The sequence below is a fragment of the Patiria miniata genome, unplaced genomic scaffold (genome assembly GCF_015706575.1).
Source record: "Patiria miniata isolate m_02_andy unplaced genomic scaffold, ASM1570657v1 HiC_scaffold_6, whole genome shotgun sequence".
NCBI classification, from domain to species: Eukaryota; Metazoa; Echinodermata; class Asteroidea; order Valvatida; family Asterinidae; genus Patiria; species Patiria miniata.
The window spans coordinates 23,617,991-23,637,388 of record NW_024037073.1 but is presented as its reverse complement, the minus strand read 5'-3'; the positions used below and the strand labels follow the sequence as shown (position 1 = coordinate 23,637,388).

At 39.3% G+C, this 19,398-nt stretch overlaps 1 long non-coding RNA gene across 1 annotated transcript; it reads left to right on the top strand.

Moving 5' to 3' along the window:
• Positions 1-1,892: 1,892 nt before the first annotated feature.
• LOC119742422 lies at positions 1,893-16,709 on the top strand. The gene is made up of 6 exons (XR_005272848.1): positions 1,893-2,062; positions 11,187-11,262; positions 11,640-11,767; positions 13,227-13,376; positions 14,193-14,228; positions 16,684-16,709. It is a non-coding gene; the product is annotated as an uncharacterized LOC119742422 (long non-coding RNA).
• The last annotated feature ends 2,689 nt before the right edge of the window (positions 16,710-19,398 follow it).

Genomic DNA, 19,398 nt, shown 5'->3' with positions numbered 1-19,398 from the left:
CATTATTTTATTTAGTGAAATGTACTGCAGAAGTAGCCGTAGACGCACTGCGTTTATAGCGTAACTTGTTATGATGTTTCGTCGTGTGTTATTACTAGCCCCACTAGTGTGGCCGTCGGTATGCTGCGCTGAACCTAAGGCCACACACCGTGGTCCGCGCACTACTGAGGACGTTTTCATAAAATTTGCAGGGAATTTCTTACATATGGTTGTATTCTACGATGTCGCATCTATCACTTCTGGGATGCTTAGGTGTAATGATGTTCAATTTTCCGAGATATTCTTGAATCTTTCTGGAGCCCATATGCACTCGTGAAACGTCCGGTGATGGCAGCCATTTTGAATGTGACAAGAGATGACCTCAAGCTGTGACGTCGCGTTTATGCAAATTGCTTGTGGAGCGCGCGAGGGCGCGAGTTGCAAATACGACGGCTGTTTCCTGTACCATGCATTTATCGTCTGGGGGCCACGTGCACTGATCTCAATTTAGGATCTACGGCACAGGAAACAGCCGTCGCATTTGCAACTCGTGCCCTCGCGCGCTCCACAAGCAATTTGCATAAACGCGACGTCACAGCTTGAGGTCATCTCTTGTCACATTCAAAATGGCTGTCATCACCGGACGTTTCACGAGTGCATGGGCTCCAGAAAGATTCAAGAATATCTCGGAAAATTGAACATCATTACACCTAAGCATCCCAGAAGTGATAGATGGGACATCGTAGAATACAACCATATGTAAGAAATTCCCTGCAAATTTTATGAAAATGTCCTCAGTAGTGCGCGGACCACGGTGTGTGGCCTTAGGTTCAGCGCAGCATACCGACGGCCACACTAGTGGGGCTAGTCGTGTGTGTTCGTGAAAAGTTTGAGATGCTTAGTTAAAAAAGGAAAAATGTCCATACTGGGCCACTATGCACTAATATGACCTGAAAAGAACCAAAAGTTGTAAATCTGATGGAAAAACACTATTAAGGAGTGCAAAAAATCTGGATTTTTCCTACAGTAGTTCCAGATAGCTTCAAATAAAAAAACATACCTTTTTTTGGATTAGTCTCCAAATTGGAGTCCAATATTTTTTTCTGACGAAGTGCATTTTAATAAGGAAAATGTAAGCTTCTTGATACACGAAGATCTTTTTGATAAAATCTTAAAAGAGGAATTTCTGCCAAATTTTCGACTCGCACTTTGACTTGTTTGGATGGTTTGTAGAAACTCGTGGGAGCTGCTGCAGGGAACCGAAGAAAACTTTTCTCCTCGGTACATCACTCGAACAGTGTGATTTTGAATATTTTGTTGAACTGTCAAACTGGTCAGTTTCTGATGAATGAATCCAAGTTTACAAAGCCATTCATATCTTAAAACATTCATTCTTTGATTGATTAATACAAAGCCCATTAAAAAAAGGGAAATAAAAATATCAAAATATTATGAGGCATCAACAAAGTATCAAGTATCAGAGAACCATACCCCGAGCTCAAATACCAGACTGGTGATTGAACAAAGCATTACTTGTACATATATATGTAGTTTTTAATTACGCACACAAAAAATACCAGCTTACATGAACTGTAGATATTGGTCATTTTGGGGAACCAACCAAATTTACATTTGTACAGGTTTATCTCTAACTTTACAAATACATTCATATTTTGTAGCATTGATTTTTCAATTAAAATTTACAGTGTTGAGACTATTATTAAGACAACTTTGGAATGCTCCTTATTCAAAATTTGAAATTTATTGATCAATCTGGTTGTTATTGTGAACTGTTTTTGTTGTGCAGTATCTCACTTGGAAACTCATAATTAAACTTACAAATATCTCATGCTTAAAAAAATCAAAGTAAAGTTATTTTCTCCGGTAGGAGTTGGTCTTTTAATTTGTTCGTTTTTGTCTATCAGGTCTTGACCCACAAGATAACCATTCCACCAGCACCTCTGACGTACCAGTGACTGGCGCTGCCAAAACAGATCCTTATCACTATCTGACGCAACAGCATTTCACCTCGGAGATCTTCAAGATTGAGATCCAAAACCTCCCAAGATATTTTGGATTTGCGGTGAGTTTGCTCTCTAAGCACTAAACCCTCGATAACGATAATCATACAGTTTGTGCTCTTTGAGAGTTCATATTGTGCTCCATGGTTAGGATTTCATAATTATTTGCATAATTAAAAGGCCATTGGATGAATTTTACAAAAAAACATGCAAATATCCTAGCCTCGTGTCGATATTAAAGTAATGGTAGACAACTAGATACTTGTAATCTTTTTTTCTTCCAGTGCACTTGTTCCATGTACACTTGAATCATTATTTCTAATATTGCTGTGATATCGTTTTAGGATGTAACATTTACAGCTTTGGGATTTTCTAAATAATTTATGAACTTTAGCTTCTTTGCATTAAGTACACATAGCAGTTTGTGCATTAAAGGGAATGTACATCATTGGCTTTTGCTGTAATTTTTAGAAATGGAGTATTTGAGGGGTTAGTATAATATATCAAATATTGTTACACTGACATGTTTGAAGTTTTATGTTCGAAAATGCTGGAAAAACCAAGAAAAACAAAATTCTTCAAGTAGTCTGGTTCCCTGACTCCACTAAAGATGAAATGGATCAATTTATAGTTGCCAGAAAATTGTAAGGTAAGGGAACCATGACAGTCTAGCTGGCCTGCACCCGTTCATGAACATGTAACCAATACCAAACAAAATTTGGACTGAAAAAAGGTAAATTTGGAGAAGTAGTTGAAATATAGTTAGGTTTTTCCAACGGTGGTCGGCCGACCACCGTTGGAAATGTATACAAAAATACCATTTTCTTGAAAATGACTTCACACCAGGTGCCATAATTTTACAGGATGTTTTAGACTCTCATTTACCAACATCCTAATAAGGTATTTCTTAAAAACTTGGTAGTTTTATTTTTCGATGTTTGCAAATGTTGTATATTCCCTTTAAAGTATCGCACTGACTCTGTGCCTCATGCTAAATGAACAAAATAGTCACATCAACCTCGAACAAACCTTTTCGTAACTTTTTGTTTTTAATCAGCAGTGACACTGAAGATCCAGCTCATGACATCACTGTATTGCTCATGACTTGGCACTTTCACAGAAATGTTTAAAAACGTGAAGCGTCGTACGCCTTCATCAAATAAAAACCTCAAAATCTGTTTCAAAGGCACTTTTTTGAAAAAGTTTTGCAGTGGAACAAGCTTGAACGGATCTCAGAAGCTTCAGGCCAACACATTTGTGTTTGCCTGATTTTAATCTTTGGCCCCATAGCTTTAGGTCCGATGTCGAAGTCATTTTTAATGTTTGACCAAGGCCAACATGTTGATGACTACTTTTGCCATTTGAGCTCCTTTGAAATTTGACCAATTTTGACCTGGACCCCAGGATAACCTTTGACCCCAGTTGGTCATGTGACATGTTGCTGGGGCTAGGCTCCTGATACTTTTGACTTTAAAGGTTTGGTTGAAATCGGTCAAAATATGTTGGACCAATAGACAATGTCAGTGTTTGTTACTAACTAACACTTAACAGACTAACGGACTAACAGAGAGACATGATGATTTGTTGAGCTGCTACCCTCAGCTAAAACTGCAGCTGCCGATTTCACAAAAAAGTGAATCCAATCCATCTCCAATCCCTCGCCAATCTATCTCCAATAGATCTCCAATCCCTCTCCAATCCATCTCCAATCCTTCTTCAATGCATCTCCAATCCATCTCCAATCCATCTCCAATTTATCCCCAATCCATCTGCAATCCATCTCCAATTTATCCCCACTCCATCTCCAATCCATCTCCAATCCATCTCCAATCCATCTCCAATCTCTATCCAATCCATCTCCAATCCCTCGCTAATCTATCTCCAATAGATCTCCAATCCCTCTCCAATCCCTCTCCGATCCCTCTCCAATCCATCTCCAATCTCTATCCAATCCATCTCCAATCCCTCTCCAATCCCGCTCCAATCCATCTCCAATCCATATCCAATCCCTCTCAAATCCCTCTCCAATCCCTCTCCAATCCATCTCCAATCCCGCTCCAATCCCGCTCCAATCCCTCTCCAATCCATCTCCAATCCATATCCAATCCCTCTCCAATCCCTCTCCAATCCCTCTCCAATCCCTCTCCAATCCACCTCCAATCCTTCTTCAATCCCTCTCCAATCCATCTCCAATCCATATCCAATCCCTCTCAAATCCCTCTCCAACCCCTTTCCAATCCCTCTCCAATCCATCTCCAATCCTTCTTCAATGCATCTCCAATCCATCTCCAATCCATCTCCAATTTATCCCCAATCCATCTGCAATCCATCTCCAATTTATCCCCACTCCATCTCCAATCCATCTCCAATCCATCTCCAATCTCTCTCCAATCCCTCTCCAATCCCTCTCCAATTCATCTCCAATCCATCTCCAATCCCTCTCCAATCCCTTTCAAATCCCTCTCCAATCCCTCCTTAACGCTCTCTAATCCCTCTCCGATCCTGCTCCAATCCATCTCCACTCCATCTCCAATCCATCTCCAATTTATCCCCAATCCATCTGCAATCCATCTCCAATCCATCTCCAATGCATCTCCAATGCATCTCTTGACAATTAACTTTCCAATGATTGACTCCCTTCTGGTTCTGGATGTGCATACTGCTGCCCTTGTGCTGATGGCTTGGTGCCAGTCAGCCCAGGACAGGCCCGTAGGAAGCTAACAAATATTGGTCAGGCTCATCTCAGGGCAGAGAGCTCAGTTGATGCGAGCGCGCAGCGCGAAGCCCTAACGGCGTGGGGTACGGGGCCCGCTTAAGGGCCCCGAAAATTTTTGGATTCTAGACGCTCTGTGGTGCGATCTGAGGCAATTTCTGACCACTTTAACCTTTTTTGAGCTACATGTATCATCATTTAAACATCATTTTCAAGTTTTGAGTCAATTATCTTTTTAATTTTTTAGCGTGAGAAACTCCATGTCGGCGTTAAAGCATGAGAATAACCTGAAATATGTGTGTCTTACGCTCAGTGCGTGAGAGTTGGCAGGCCTGCAGAGGCGGATCCAGGATTTGACCCAATCCCTCCCAAATTAAATGTAACCAAAAGCCACTCCCCATCCCAACACTATCAATATTTGTACAGAAATACATGTGCATGAATATAGGAATTTTATTCTTCGTAATTTCACTAATTTGTACAAGACACATTTTGGAGCATTGCACAACTGCAAGTTTAACCAGTAAATGTCACTTTATGAACTTTACATAAATCGTCAAAATTAAATCGTCAAAATTTGGCCTATCGTAGTGAAAAGTTTTGGACATTTGCTCCTCGCAAAACTTTTTTGGATCTAAATGCTCTGTAGTGCATCTGAGGCATTTCCTGGCCACTTTCCCCTGACTTTTTGAATGAAATGTATTCGTGTTTTAGTGGGTGGGTCATCAAATTTGATAAATTACATCACAAGCATCATATCAAAACTGTAGCTTGACTCTCTTTCTAGATGTCGCCATGCACTAAAGTGGAATTTAACCATGACTTTTAGTTTTCCTCAGACTTGTACTTGTGTTTTCTTAAAAAGAAGGTTTTTTTTCTATAGTTGATAAAATAGCAAGAAAGAACCGGTTTTGTGCAAGCAAAATTCAGGGAATAATCCGTTGATATTAAATATCTTGTTGGAAAATTCCAAAATCATTTCAAGAAAGTTGCCGCCGATATCAGAGTTAATGAAGGGGAAGGAAGGTGGGATTTGCTATCAGCAACAACAAAGCCGTTCCTCATTCTTTACCTTTTATGGGATGTGAATCAATTGGAGGACGAGAGGCTCTGCGGGCTGATGTATTTTTTAGATTTTTTTTTTTTTGCAACCAGCTTGTAGGGAAGATTTCCGTTTATTTAAGACTTAATTCACCGGTATGGATACCAGTGTATGTACAATGATTGAGCTTCCGAGCGTATTTGTTAAGTTTTTTTTCTCTTTCTAAGAAAAATACATCAGCTCCCAGAGTCTCTCGTTCTCCAATTGATTCACATCCCATAAGGTAAAGAATGACAAACGGCCTTGTTGATAGCAAATCCCACTTTCCGTCCCTTCATAAACTCTGATTCACAGCGGTAATTACTTTCTTTGAATGATTTTGGAATTTTCCAACAAGATATTAACTTCAACGGATTATTCCCTGAATTTTGCTTGCACAAAACCGGTTCTTCCTTGCTATTTTCTCATTTAAAAAACCACTTCTTTTTAAGAAAACACAAGTACAAATCTGAGGAAAACTAAAATTCACGGTGGCGGCCAAACGCCATTCTGTTTAACTTAACATGTAGGCCTAGTGGCAACATGTATGATTACGCTTTCCCTTTAAACACAAACACAAAACAAAACACAAAAAGAAAACAAGAAAAATGTGGGGGAGGGTAACGGGGCCCATGCCCCCCCCCCCCTAAAAAAATGAATCCTTTTTTTTTTAGTGGCGTCGCAATAAAGGCAGACACTGCGTACACCACCATCTTTACCTTTAAAAAAAAAGGTTCAAATGGTCAGAAATTGCCTCAGATCGCACCGCAGAGCATCTAGAAACGAAAAACAAATTAAAAAAAATTGGGGGCCCTTTTTAGGACCCACTTTTTGGGGAACCAAATCCCCCCCCCCCCCAAACAAAATGTGATCTGGATCTGCCCTTGGGGCCGGCCATGCAAGGCCTTGTATACATTTTAAAAAAATAGGCCTGTTATTATTGGTACGGCTATAGCCGTACCTGCCGTACCGCTTCCTACGGCCTTGGCCCAGGACATTGTTCCTGGGTACTTGCAAGTGACTGCTGGCTCTCTGCTGGTTCTGAATGTACACACTGTTCCCCTTGCATGGATGGCTTGCAGTCAGTCAGACTAGAGCATTGTTCCTGATGAGAACTTGCAAGGGCTCTGGGGTCCCTGCTGGTTCTGCATGTACCTCAACATGCACTTGAACATGCTGCGGACTGTGCATGGATGCCTTGCTGCTGCTTGGCATGGAACATTGTTCTTGACAGCTGTCCAGTGGCTGCTTTCTCGCTGTGTGTTGTGCATGCCCTTGGCTTGGTGGCTTGCTGCTGCTTGGCCTTGCAGCATTGTGCTCTTGGTCATCTGCTTCGCTGGGTTTAATGGCGGCTGAGATTCCGTTTTGGGCAGCAATGACAGCACAGTTTGAGGAATGAGAAACCCATGACTACAGCTGCACGATAGTCAGTGTTTGTGACATTGTAGACAAGAGAATTGATTGAGCTGTTGATAAGTTGCAGAATGTTTAAACAAATAGTCACAGCATATAGTTTTTCTGCAAGTTTTAGGTATTCAGCCTCTTGAGCCGGCCTGGTATAACTGTTACGTATGATTCTAATAGTTGCAGCTGCAATGTCTAGTGAGTTCCAAACGAAGAAAACAGCGGTATTTATGATTATCAAACGGAGGACCTTGCCTGCTTGCTTTGGACGGTTTGGCAACAGGGCTGATTGATTACGCACTTTCACTACTACATAGATGTACAAAGGAAGAGTTGCTTTTAAACAGACAACATTGATAATGTGAGAAATCCAAAAAAGTATTTCAACGAAGACCGTGTCTGTTATTGGTAAGAATATGAGAATCACAGCAGCAATAATTGTTGGCACCCAGAGTCCTGCTGATATCTTCGCTGCTCGAGATTTAGAGGCTTTTTCTTTGTGTGTCAGAGGATTGCGCACTGCAGAGAATGTCTCAGCTGCTATGGTAACCACAAATAAATTACAAACCGTGAGAAACATATAATGAACGCCCCGGGCTGCAACTTGCAAGGAGTGTATTGGTTGAATAAACAGTACATATAGAAGGTTATATGTAAGGAAGAGCAAGTCAGCCACGGCCAGATTGGACAAGTAGATGTTGATGTTGATGTTTGTACGCATGGACTTCACTCGAATGACTGTGAAGAGAAAGACCATGTTGAGTAGGATGCCGATTGGTGCAATGATTTCAATACTTAACCATTTTATTTGAAGAAGTCCGTGTACACTCTCATCAAAGTTGTCACGAAGCTTGTCAATGTCACTTTCCCTCCCAGTTGATGGAGTGGAGCTGTTTTGGTAGTCATCACCCATAGTTCATTTACAGTGTTGTATTGATCGTCATGTCGAACATTTTGTGGAAGATCACTCCTGTTTTGCCTTTTAACCGAAAATGTACACTGCACATTTCTTATGAGAAATTTCCATAATTGTTCGCATTTGTAATCTTATTTGGTTTTGTTTTTGACAGCAGTGTTACAAACATAATCAACACAGTTTCATAATTGACATTGGCATGATAGTTGCCATTTTTGTTGTAGTTTGTGTATACATCCTTTTAGTTTTGTGTCTTTCCCTCCTATACATTGCATACACATGTGCGCCTTGTTCTCCAACCCAAACTATCCCGAAGCCACAAAATCCCAGCCCCTGAATAAAATTGTACTTTGATGGATTCAGAATTTCAGAACACATGTGTTCTGTAGCTTTAGATGTACAGATAATGTGATATTTAATAGTTTAGTCTTGTTGGGATTTTGGAGAATTGATAAAGCTTCCTTAGAGATAAAGAGTTAAATCTTGGATTAACCCTAACCTTTCCCAAATCCCTTAAAATGTTGTTTGCAAAATGGAGGATTTTGCAGGATTGAGGCTGTGTGGCAAAAAAATGTGTGGCTGTTTTTTTTATGGATGCACTGTGTCAACGTCTTGGGCTGGACCTTGTGTTGTTTATGCTCAGCCGTGCATAAATTTAGGTCTAGAATATACTTAGAATCCTCCACACTGCTCCAGGATGTCCCTTGCTCTGTCTCAACATATTGACAGTGACTGCCGGAGGATTTTGCAGGATTGAGGCAGTGGTTACCCCATTCTAGAAATAATTGATAATTTTGCAGGATTAAGTTTCTCGTTTTCTAAAATCAAAATTATGTTTTCTTAACATTGAAATTTCCATGTTCTTTGGGTTTCTTAAAAAACAGAAACCACGATCACAAACAACACTTGAAGTTTCGCTCTAGATGTCAACGCACGCACGCGGCTGTGGGGCACACAGAAAATCGTGTATAATACATACACCATGTACACGTACATGGAATACAATGGAATATCGTTCTGTCATGTCTGTGAAGCATAATTTATGACAGACGGCTTGCCTGTGCACCAATTCGGAACCACTGTGCGCGCGGTGAGAGCCGAGACGGTCGTTTAGCAGTTGTGATGCGGACGATGTGGTATTCTTGGTTTCAAGACATTCTTTGCGGTATTCAGCATTTGAATCGCATGATACTGTGCGTGCGCATGTTGCATGGACCGCACTGCGAAAGGCGTCATGGAACCAAGTTATGTACATCCAGTCGAGTGTCCATATTTGAAAAGATGGTAAACTGAAACTGTGTTGTAAATCAATCTGTTCGGCAAAATGTTGCAAATATTGCAAGAGTATTTGCTCTGAATCAAACATGATACAGTTTAGGGCAATTTCAGCATTAAGCTCAGTGATTTAACCTAAAAACCAATATTTCAAAACTTACACATCCATGATCTACATGTAGTTATGGTCCAGGCAAGGGCAGATCCAGAATACAAATTTTTTTGAGGGGGGGCAAAAAAAATGTTTTGGTCCTCCAAAAAAGTTGGTCCCAAAATTTACGGCGTGGGGTTTGGGGCCTGCAGGGACACAAACATTTTTTGATTCTGATCTGTGGTGCGATCTGAGTTTTTTGGGGGGAGGGGCCATGGAGATTACTAACTAGGAGTCTTGGATCAAGAAAGGAATCACTAGATATCACGGTTAACTGGCTCTGTCTTGGAGGTTACACTTCCTGTCAAAATGCTAGAATTGCCCATGTGTGTATTTCTTTTTGTTCTGACAAGAGTCACAAGGGAGCTGTAGTCTATTTTAAGCTGTACTAAATCTTCACAAATGGACAATGTAGCTTAATTCTTCTGTTCTTTATGAAATGGAAGGAAAAGGTTTTATTTTCGAACTTCCCAGCAAAAAGGGAATCTCTCACTTTTTCTTTCATTTAATGATGATTATTGCAAAGACTGTGCCATGGGTTTACTACACAGAGTTGCAATTTGGAGAGCTCAGGAGACTTGTCAGCAAACATAATCAGCAAGATAGGGATGAATATTTGAGACATGAAAGAAAACCTGCCGCCAGAAAATCCTAGTCAGGAGTGAGTGACATGGGAGCTTGTTAAAGAGTGAAAGTTGAGTGTGCTGATGTAATGCAACACAAATAAGAGCACAGGGAAACTTGATACAAGTTTTAGTTTTGGTGTTTGGATAATCAAGAAAAAAAATTAAAATATAGATATAAATAGTCACTACATCAATATAGCATTGAAACCACACTCTCCTCCTTGAAATGGAAAGTGTACTTAGACTTCTGTTTTCAATTGTTATACTTACAAAGCATCCATGAACTTTTCTCTTTGGTTTCGGGACAAACTGATCCACTTTGCTGGCAGACTGGTTCCTCGTCCAAGCACTATCGATACTGGTTGTGGGGCAGGAACCAGGCAGCCTCTCGAGAACAGAAATATCTTCTGTCAGCCAATAATTTGAAATTGTAAAGTAATAATTCAATAACTAAACATTAATTGGCTGATTGTTTTGTGTTCAAAAGTGAATATCTGTTGTATTGCTAGAAAAAAAGCAATTCAGAAATGAATATACAGTGTTTATACTTCGGTGAAGAGCAAAGCCTAATATTGATTTACATCACCCCAACACAAAATTCCATCTTATGAAATAGTTAGATGCGGTACTCGCTGCTATGTGCAATGTGCATCAGATTCGAACCAGCCATCCGATCCCGCAAGCTCGGTGTTTTTAGTGGTGAGACGTCTGCACTAGAAAGCAGGAAGTTGTGGGTTAAAGTCCAACCCGAGTGAATTTTCCAACTTTCACTTGGGAGGTAACATACTGAGTATACAGTGTTTATACGTCAGTGAAGGGCAAAACCAAATATTAATTTAGAAAAGAAATCTAATTTTGGGGATGAAACTCGAAAAAAAGCACAGGGAACGCAACTTTCAATCCTCCCCCCCCCCCCAACACAAACATTCCATCTTACAAATATTCATCTCCTTTCCTGTTACATTCAGTGCTTGCGATGGATTAACTGATGGAAATCCAATTGTTTGTTTCATCCCTCAGCTGCTAAGAAGATAAGAAGGAGGCATTGAAAGTACTCAACGGACACAAATGGAAAGGACAAGTGCTCAAAGCCAAGGTATTCACTATTTTGTGGTTTTCACTTTTTACACAAGTTACTGTTGGCACTTGTCACTGGATTTAAATGAATAAGAACTGCCTCAGCATTGGCTATTATATAACAACCAAGTAAATCCTTGTCATTTGATTGGAGGATTGTAGGTCACGCGGCATTCATTAATCAAACTATTGCATTTTTTGTTCCATTCACCGTGCATTTTCGTCCCATCCCTTTTGATCTATTGCACGCCGCGCGCACGCTAAGTTTCTGTTGGCACTTGTCATTGGATTAAAATGATTAAGAACTGCCTCAGCATTGGCTGCCTGTGCAAGGGGTCTAGTGGCTAATATTTCTGTGGTTACCGTTCATATTCCCGCAATGACTCTTTTCCGTAGCTCGCCAAGCCAGTTTAGGACCCGGACACTAAGAGCCTCGCTCTGAAGAGAAGCCAAGAGGAATCTGATGGAAACACCCAAGAAGCTAAGAGGAGGAAGGAGGAGGACAGCTGACCAGTAGAAGAGAGGTGAAGACATTGGGATAGAATGCAGGGTTGGGCTGGATTCGAACCGCCATCCATTAGAAAAGTACTTCGGTTCTCAACCAACCAAAATCATCACAACACTCATTTCTTCTTTCATGCAAGGGTACAAACAAATGGCTCATTTTATGGAAATTCATGAATTTTTTTTTTGATGATTTTGTCGGAAATAGGAAGGTAGACCCCAGCCAATACTACCATTGATAAGGTTTGATATCCCTTGAAAGTTGAAGTGCAAAGAATGTGATTGCCTTCACTGTGGTAGATTTTTTTGAGGAAGGGAAAGGAAATGTGTTACCTCAAGTACAGGCCAAGTCAAAAAAAGTGGAACCCAAACCCCCCAAAATGTATTTCATATTTAAAATATATGTAGCACTAAACATAATAATGACTGGAAAGCCAATTTCATAAGCTACTTTTAGATGAAATTGCTCAATTCGCTTAAAGAATATCACCATTTAAACATAATGACCCTAAAACCTGTTTCGTCAAAAAAAAAAACCAGTTAATATTGTATTCTGATTGATCTACTGTTTTTTTAAAAGACGGGCCTCAAAAGGACTTTGTTAAATATTTTTAACTTTTAAGCTGAGTTTTTATTGCTGGTAATGTTTGAAGACAGTTAAGATGATTCCTGAAATCGCATTTTTGGACAAAAGAGGTTTGTGGTCATTGTCTTAAAATGGTGATAGTCTTTGAATGGATTGAGCAATTTCAGTAATTTTTTTTCATCTAAAAGTAGCTTATGAAAATGGCTTTCCAGTCATTATTATGTTTGGTGCTACATATTTTTTTTAATTTGAAATCTAATTTTTGGGGTTTGGGTTCTGCTTTTTTGACTCACCCTGTAGTTCATGATCATCACAAGAAAACCATTCTTACATCCAAGATTGCTATTTTATGAACCAAACTTGTCAGTTTCAAAGGCCAGTTGACATTGTGAACGTGAAATTTGTTGAGTGAAACTGTTACGTGGTCAGTTTACTCTTCCTTGCTATTTGTTTTCCTTGAAGGGACAGCATCAAAGCTTGCATGTCTGTGTAGAGTTTGTCATTAATGTTTTAAATTGTTCTTATTTTATCTGATAAACTGTTGAAGTTGACCACATTTCCCTTGGTGTGTCAATCCTAAAATTTACATTGCGCATGCACCACCAGAACTATGAACGGAAGTTATGAGAATGGTTTAATGTATGAAGACAGATCACAAGTTACTCACACAATCCATTATCCTTTATGAGATATGGTGGGCATGATACAAGGCGCTATTTGGTTTAGGTCAAGATATTTGGATTTACCCCAAATTTACCCCAATCAAATGTCGCCTTCTGATTGTGTCCGCCATATCTCAAAAAGGGTAATAGCAGTTGAAGCGTTCATGATTATGAAAATTCTTCAGACTCTGAAATACTGAGTGTGCTTTTTGCTCTTCTCCCAATCTGCAGGTTAAACAACACGGTGACTCCACTGTGGAACCAGCCGTATGAGGACCAGCTATCCACCAAACAGACCAACACCAGGGAGTTTCTGAGGAATTTATCCAAGATGCTGCAACGGAACATTGGGGAGATGTCTCCCTGGCTGAAGCAACAAAGGTGAGCTACTCACCAAAGACACAGGATGGTTGGGGGCTAGAATGGAAATGTAATCTCCCTTGACAAAATGTTTCCAGACATAGTTTTCTGGCCAGTGGACTTACATGTACAGCTGCCCTGAATATTGTTAAAGCCCCAGAAGATGTTTCCTCTTTTTCTTGAGAATCAGTGAAAACTCACCAAAGTTTTACCCAATTTTCTGAAATGAGCTGTCTTCCCTACACACAAAAGTCACAAAATTAAAAAAAGAGGAAAACCCAACCCAAAGCCAATCAATTCACAGCTGCTTGAGTGGGACTCGCACCGGCAACCGATGAGAGTTGAGGTGAACCTCAAGCCCCTGCTTAGAGAGACTCTCTCATTCAGGGGCAGATTGAGACCAACTGTCCCTGGACTTAATGGCAAACTGGAAAAATACTGCTCATTGAATCCTGTCAACATGACTTTGCAAAGAAAATAAAGTAGTTCTGAGAGAAGCAAAGAGCAACCCTAGGCACTCTAAATTGAAAGTCAAATTTCAAATCATAGCATTTCTTTTTTGTTTTCTTTTTTGGAGATAGAGCACACCTATCCACTAGTATTGGTGCTCAAGACACTACTTCATTAAGTTAAAAGTGCACATTGCTTAGAATGGACATAAAGTGTGAACACATGTAGATGTGCATGTGATGTGCCTGTCATGAACACTGCAACAGAAAGTTACAGAGGTTTTTTTCTCAGTAATTCCCCTAATTTCTTGTCAGGTCTTCATGAAACTTGGCTCTGGATAAATTGTGCAAACGTTTCAGTTTCATGTCTTATTATTTTCATTGACAGATAACACTGCTGGTTTCCGGCTTCGTGCTTACAAAGGTACAAAGGTGTAAGTATTTCCTCTGAAGTTTCCTTTTTGCAAAAGCCGTAGATCAGCGTTCATGTTTGATTGGATTGGCTGTCGAGGGGCGTGGCCTATTAGTAGCTACTGCTGATCAATTCCAACCAATCAGAATGCAACACACAGAAAGATTGACAGGTGTACATATTGTGCATTGTCTAATTTGTCTGTCAGGAATTAATTTTTGTAAAGAAGGAAACAAGCCACAAAAGACTTAAACCCTTGTCATCCCCTTTGCTAACCAATATGTTGGCTTACTTTTGTGGCATGAATATTGAGGGTATAGGTTTGTACTTTCAACACTGACCAGCAAGCTCTTTTACTCAAAAGGGATTTTTCAACACTTACATTTGAACAAGCAAGAATTAGGTTTTAAATACAAAATTCAGGAAAATCACTGTTTGTTTAAATGTTGCTAGTGTACACTTTTATTTATTTTATCACTGATCTTGCTTTTACACGCAAATTTGTTTGTCCTATAGAAAGTATGTGACTTTTAGAAACATGGTTTGCCCTGTATTTTTTTCCCCAAATATTACTAGGTATCAGAAAGACGTAAGAGCTCAAACACCAATTTGGTGATAGTACATTTCTATATTATTTGTGTTTAGAGTGTTAAATTACACAAGGAAATAGCAGCTTTAATGAACATATAAAAAGCAGCAATTCCTCCGATACTGTGCAAATTAAGATACATCTTGTATGATGCTAACTTTGCAACAACATTCATATTTTACAGCATTGATTTTTCAATTACCCAAATTTGAAGTACCCTTGAGTCCATCTAAAAGAAATATTAGAATATTGCTTTGCATTTAAACATCATACAGACATGGAGCTCATAATGTAATACAACAGACTAGTGGTGCTACACAGATTATGTACAATTATAGAGCATGCAAGTCTCGCCAGTTCACATTCACTTTTCATGTGAACATCTTGGTACCAAACACTGACTAGTCTAGCCACAGACTCCCGTCTTTGAATTCACCCAATGAAAGGAAGTGGAGGTCCACTTTTTTTCAATTTACTATAGTAATCAACTTGCAATATTTTTTGAATGTGTTGTAAATTGGAATGATTTTGTTCTTGTTCAGAACCCATTCTTTGCCCTTGACTGGATAAACCTAGTAAAATCACCTAGGTTTTTGAGGTCAACTTACACGCTCTATTGACAGAAGTGGAGTACAAATTGCTGACTTTAACTATCAACTACTTTTTTTCCAGCTAGTAGCTGTGATGACACCTTTAATACACCAAACTTAAATCCCATACTGTACATCTAAAGCCTACAATGGTCTCGTATATTATATATCTGTGCTCTGCAGCAAAAAGTCTATACAATGGATTTCTCCTTGCTAAAGATAGAATGGTCTTCAAAAAGCATTTTCCACGTTGTGCAACATGTCGTCGCTTTGCTCACGAAGTGACAAAAACCTGAAAATTTGACAAAAGTTCATCCTGAGATAATCGCATTTGAAGTTATTCATTTTTTCAAAAGACATTGTCGACCACTTTGCAGTAACAGAATTCGGAATTTTTTGCATTGTCCAATATATGATTTGCTCTTTGTTAATTCATAGTTGTTGGTTAAAAATAGTTCGTAATTAAACAGTAATTCATTAATAAAACTTTTTTGCACTTCGTGAGAACATCAATACTTTGGCTCCCATATTTTGCCAATTACTTTGTACATCATTTTTGTCACTTCGTGGGATCATGAATCGCGGAGGCTTTACTTATTTGTACTTTTTTTCGACGCAACAAACTTGTTACTTTTGCGCGTCAGGAAAGTTGAGCGCAAGCGCGCGTCTGTTCTTTTTCAACATCGTTCGCGCGCCATGTATGCTCCCATCCTGCCGCGTGTAGACCAATGTATAATTCCTCCGGCCCTGCTCAAGAGGTGACTTTTTGTCACTTCGTGAGAACATTTTACACTTTTTTACACTTAAAAATGAAAATCACCGATTTCAGGCTTTTTGTCAATTGTTTGTTTACAATAATTAAGAAAGTAAACAATATTTTGCCTTGAAACTTGGTCAAATTGTTCCTTGAGACAACTATAATAAAATGGCTAGTAAAACTCAAAATCGAATAATTATCGATTTTCGAGGTTTTTGTCACTTCGTGAGCAAAGTGACGATGTGTGCACAAAGATTGGTGTAATGTATTTGGAATCAGATGCTCCTAATGCATAACTTGCAACTTTGTTGATCTGTTACTTAGGCTGTGTCTGAAACGGGCTTCTAGAGCTATGGCTACGGCTATTGTCAGATTGTTCCCATGTAATTGTTATGGGTGAAGACACAGACAATAGCCATAGACATCTCACTTGCCCATATTAGACTTTAATATACCTAAAAAAATACCAATTTAATCTTTTTTTCTTCTCTAATTGGAGTTGGTCTTTTAATTTGTTCATTTGTGCATCAGGTCTTGACCCACAAGATAACCATTCCACCAGCACCTCTGACGTACCAGTGACTGGTGCTGCCATAACGGATCCTTATCACTATCTGACACAACAGCACTTCACCTCAGAGATCTTCAAGATTGGGATCCAAAACCTCCCAAGACATTTTGGATTTGCGGTGAGTTTGCTCCCTAAACATTCAACCCTCGATAATGATAATCAGGCGGGGTCCAGGATTTTTTTAGACGGGGGGCACATCGTTGGAACATTTTCTCCGAGAACTATGCGAGCGCGGGAAATTTTGGATTATAGATGATCTGTATTGCAATCTGAGGCGATTCCTGGCCCCTCTTACCCCGACTCATTTGAGCAAAACATTTTAAGATCATATGGATTTTTCATTGGTTTAAAATAAACTCTTACTATTACAAACCTTTTTAGTTTCTTCTGTTCTTCACGTGATAACCATGTATTTTCGTCTGCATATTTTTGTGTATTATATTTGTAAAAAGGAATTTTATAGACTTAGTTTGTAAACTGTTGCAAGGATGCTTTGAATTGTTCAGTTTATCAATAAGAACAAACCGCTTGAACATGTACATTGAATTCAAGTTTAAAATTAGTGTAATTTAATCAAATTAAAACAGAGGAGCAATTAGGCCTCCATGCACATTGTAAATTCACAGCTCAGATTTATCTCGTGACTAATCTCATGCATGCATAATGTAATTGCCCAAACATTTTACAGAAATGTTCTTGGTCTTAATTCAGTCCAGTTTCAATTTCAAGAATAGAGCCTAGTTAATACATGTACAGGCACATGTATTTGTAAATAAACCATCGGCAGATCGGCGGCACAGCAAGACAATTGTATAAAACACTCATCGTAGTTTGTACACATGTGACTGGTCTCTTATACATGTACATGTGGTACAGAAAATAGTCATCGGGCCTTTCGGCGCCATGATGCAATTCCCATCTAGTATGATACATTGTGAAGGTGTTTTTGTCACTTTGTTACGTAAAAAATACAGTAAATAATTGTATATTGATGACGTTGAGAAATAGACATCAGGAATTGGTGTATTCCTATCCCAACCCGGCACAGACAGGCGCCAGTCTGCGGCCGCCACAGGCAAACTCCAATAAAAAAATCCCTCGCTTGCACTTGAGAAAGCAACTCACAGCGCGTTCCGTCTAGCTTGCTAGAGCATGTTTAGAGTGCTAAACTTTGCCTTTGCGCTATAACTGCTGATTTTTTTCCTAAGAACAAACAGATCCCTTTTAAGTACCAAACTTATCAGATTTGGATTTTCAGCAATGTGTAGTAATGTCAAAACCCTTTTACTTAAAAAAAAAGTTTTATGGACGGATCCATGTATACCTTCAGGGGTGTTTATTTTTTGTTGGTGTCTTGCATTGTTTCTCGAATAAAGTTTTTACGAAAATTATATGATGACGTTGAAGAACTCATTTAAAGGAAATGTTTTGGACTCTGTGAAAAGTATAATTTGTACTTTAAAAGTGCGCTTAAAAATGCTGGCAAATTGTTCTTATGAAAACACACCCCTTGACCAATGGTGAGGTACAAAGAGCAGTGTACATGTGTGTGTCGCGCAACACAGCAATAAGCTGCACATGCTTTTCGTAGAGAATACATTGTAGAGAGTACGTACATTCATATGAAAAGAATCGCCTTTATGCAGGGTTACATAATGAGGAAGTACGGTGGAATCGTGGTTAATTTGGAAGCTTCTTGGCTCTCTAGCTTGCTGTGTCATACAAACAGCCAGTACACAATGTTTGCAGGCTGATGTTTAATATCGGCGCTGGCATATTTGTAAGGAGGTTGCCCTCCTTCCCTCCTTCTCACTCTTCTCCCCCTCTTTTTTTTTTGGGGGGGGTGTTTTTTTTTTTGTGGACTCAATTTGACAGGGGCACGTGACAGGGGCACCCCAGATCCGTGCCTGAATTGTCACACAGTTTGCGCTATATCGAGAGTTCCTATTGCCAACCATGGTTGGACTTTCTCAAGGTCTTTCAATAGCATTAAGGAATTAAAGGGCTGTGAAATGAATTTCACTTAAATTTTAAAATATAGCCTCCTGTTTTTATCAAAGTAACAACTACATGTACTTTTTTTCCCCTTTTTTTTCAAGTGCACTTTTTACAATGTCCAAATACTTTCACTTTATAGCTTTGGAATTTCTGTGTAATTGATGAACCTAAATTTCTCTGCATTGTACATGTACACAAAGCAGTTTGTACATTAAAGTATCACATTGACTGCCTGCCATGTGCTAACCGCGATCAAAACACTTGTAACTTTTTTTGTCCTCAAACATCAGTGAAACTGAAGTTCCAGCTCATGACATCACTGTATTTCTCTTGAATATGCACCTAGGCACCATCATGAACATATGTAAAAGCCTGAAACATCCAAAGACTTGGAATACAGAGGTGCATTTCCTAAAATAAAAACCTCCAAATCTGGGGAAAATGTGGGTTATCCATATGTTATTTAGTGCCAATAGATGTACATTTTCACAAATAAAAGTAGCAAACTTGCTCATTCACAAAAACCTCATCAAGTAACAAGGACCAGATATGGAAAGTGTAATTCATTTGCCAAGAAGATCATTTGTAAGTAGTTCAACACCACTTGAATACATACATTGAATGAGTTCCAGCTGTTCCCTGACAGCAATGTGCTCTGCGCCTGCACATTACTGATG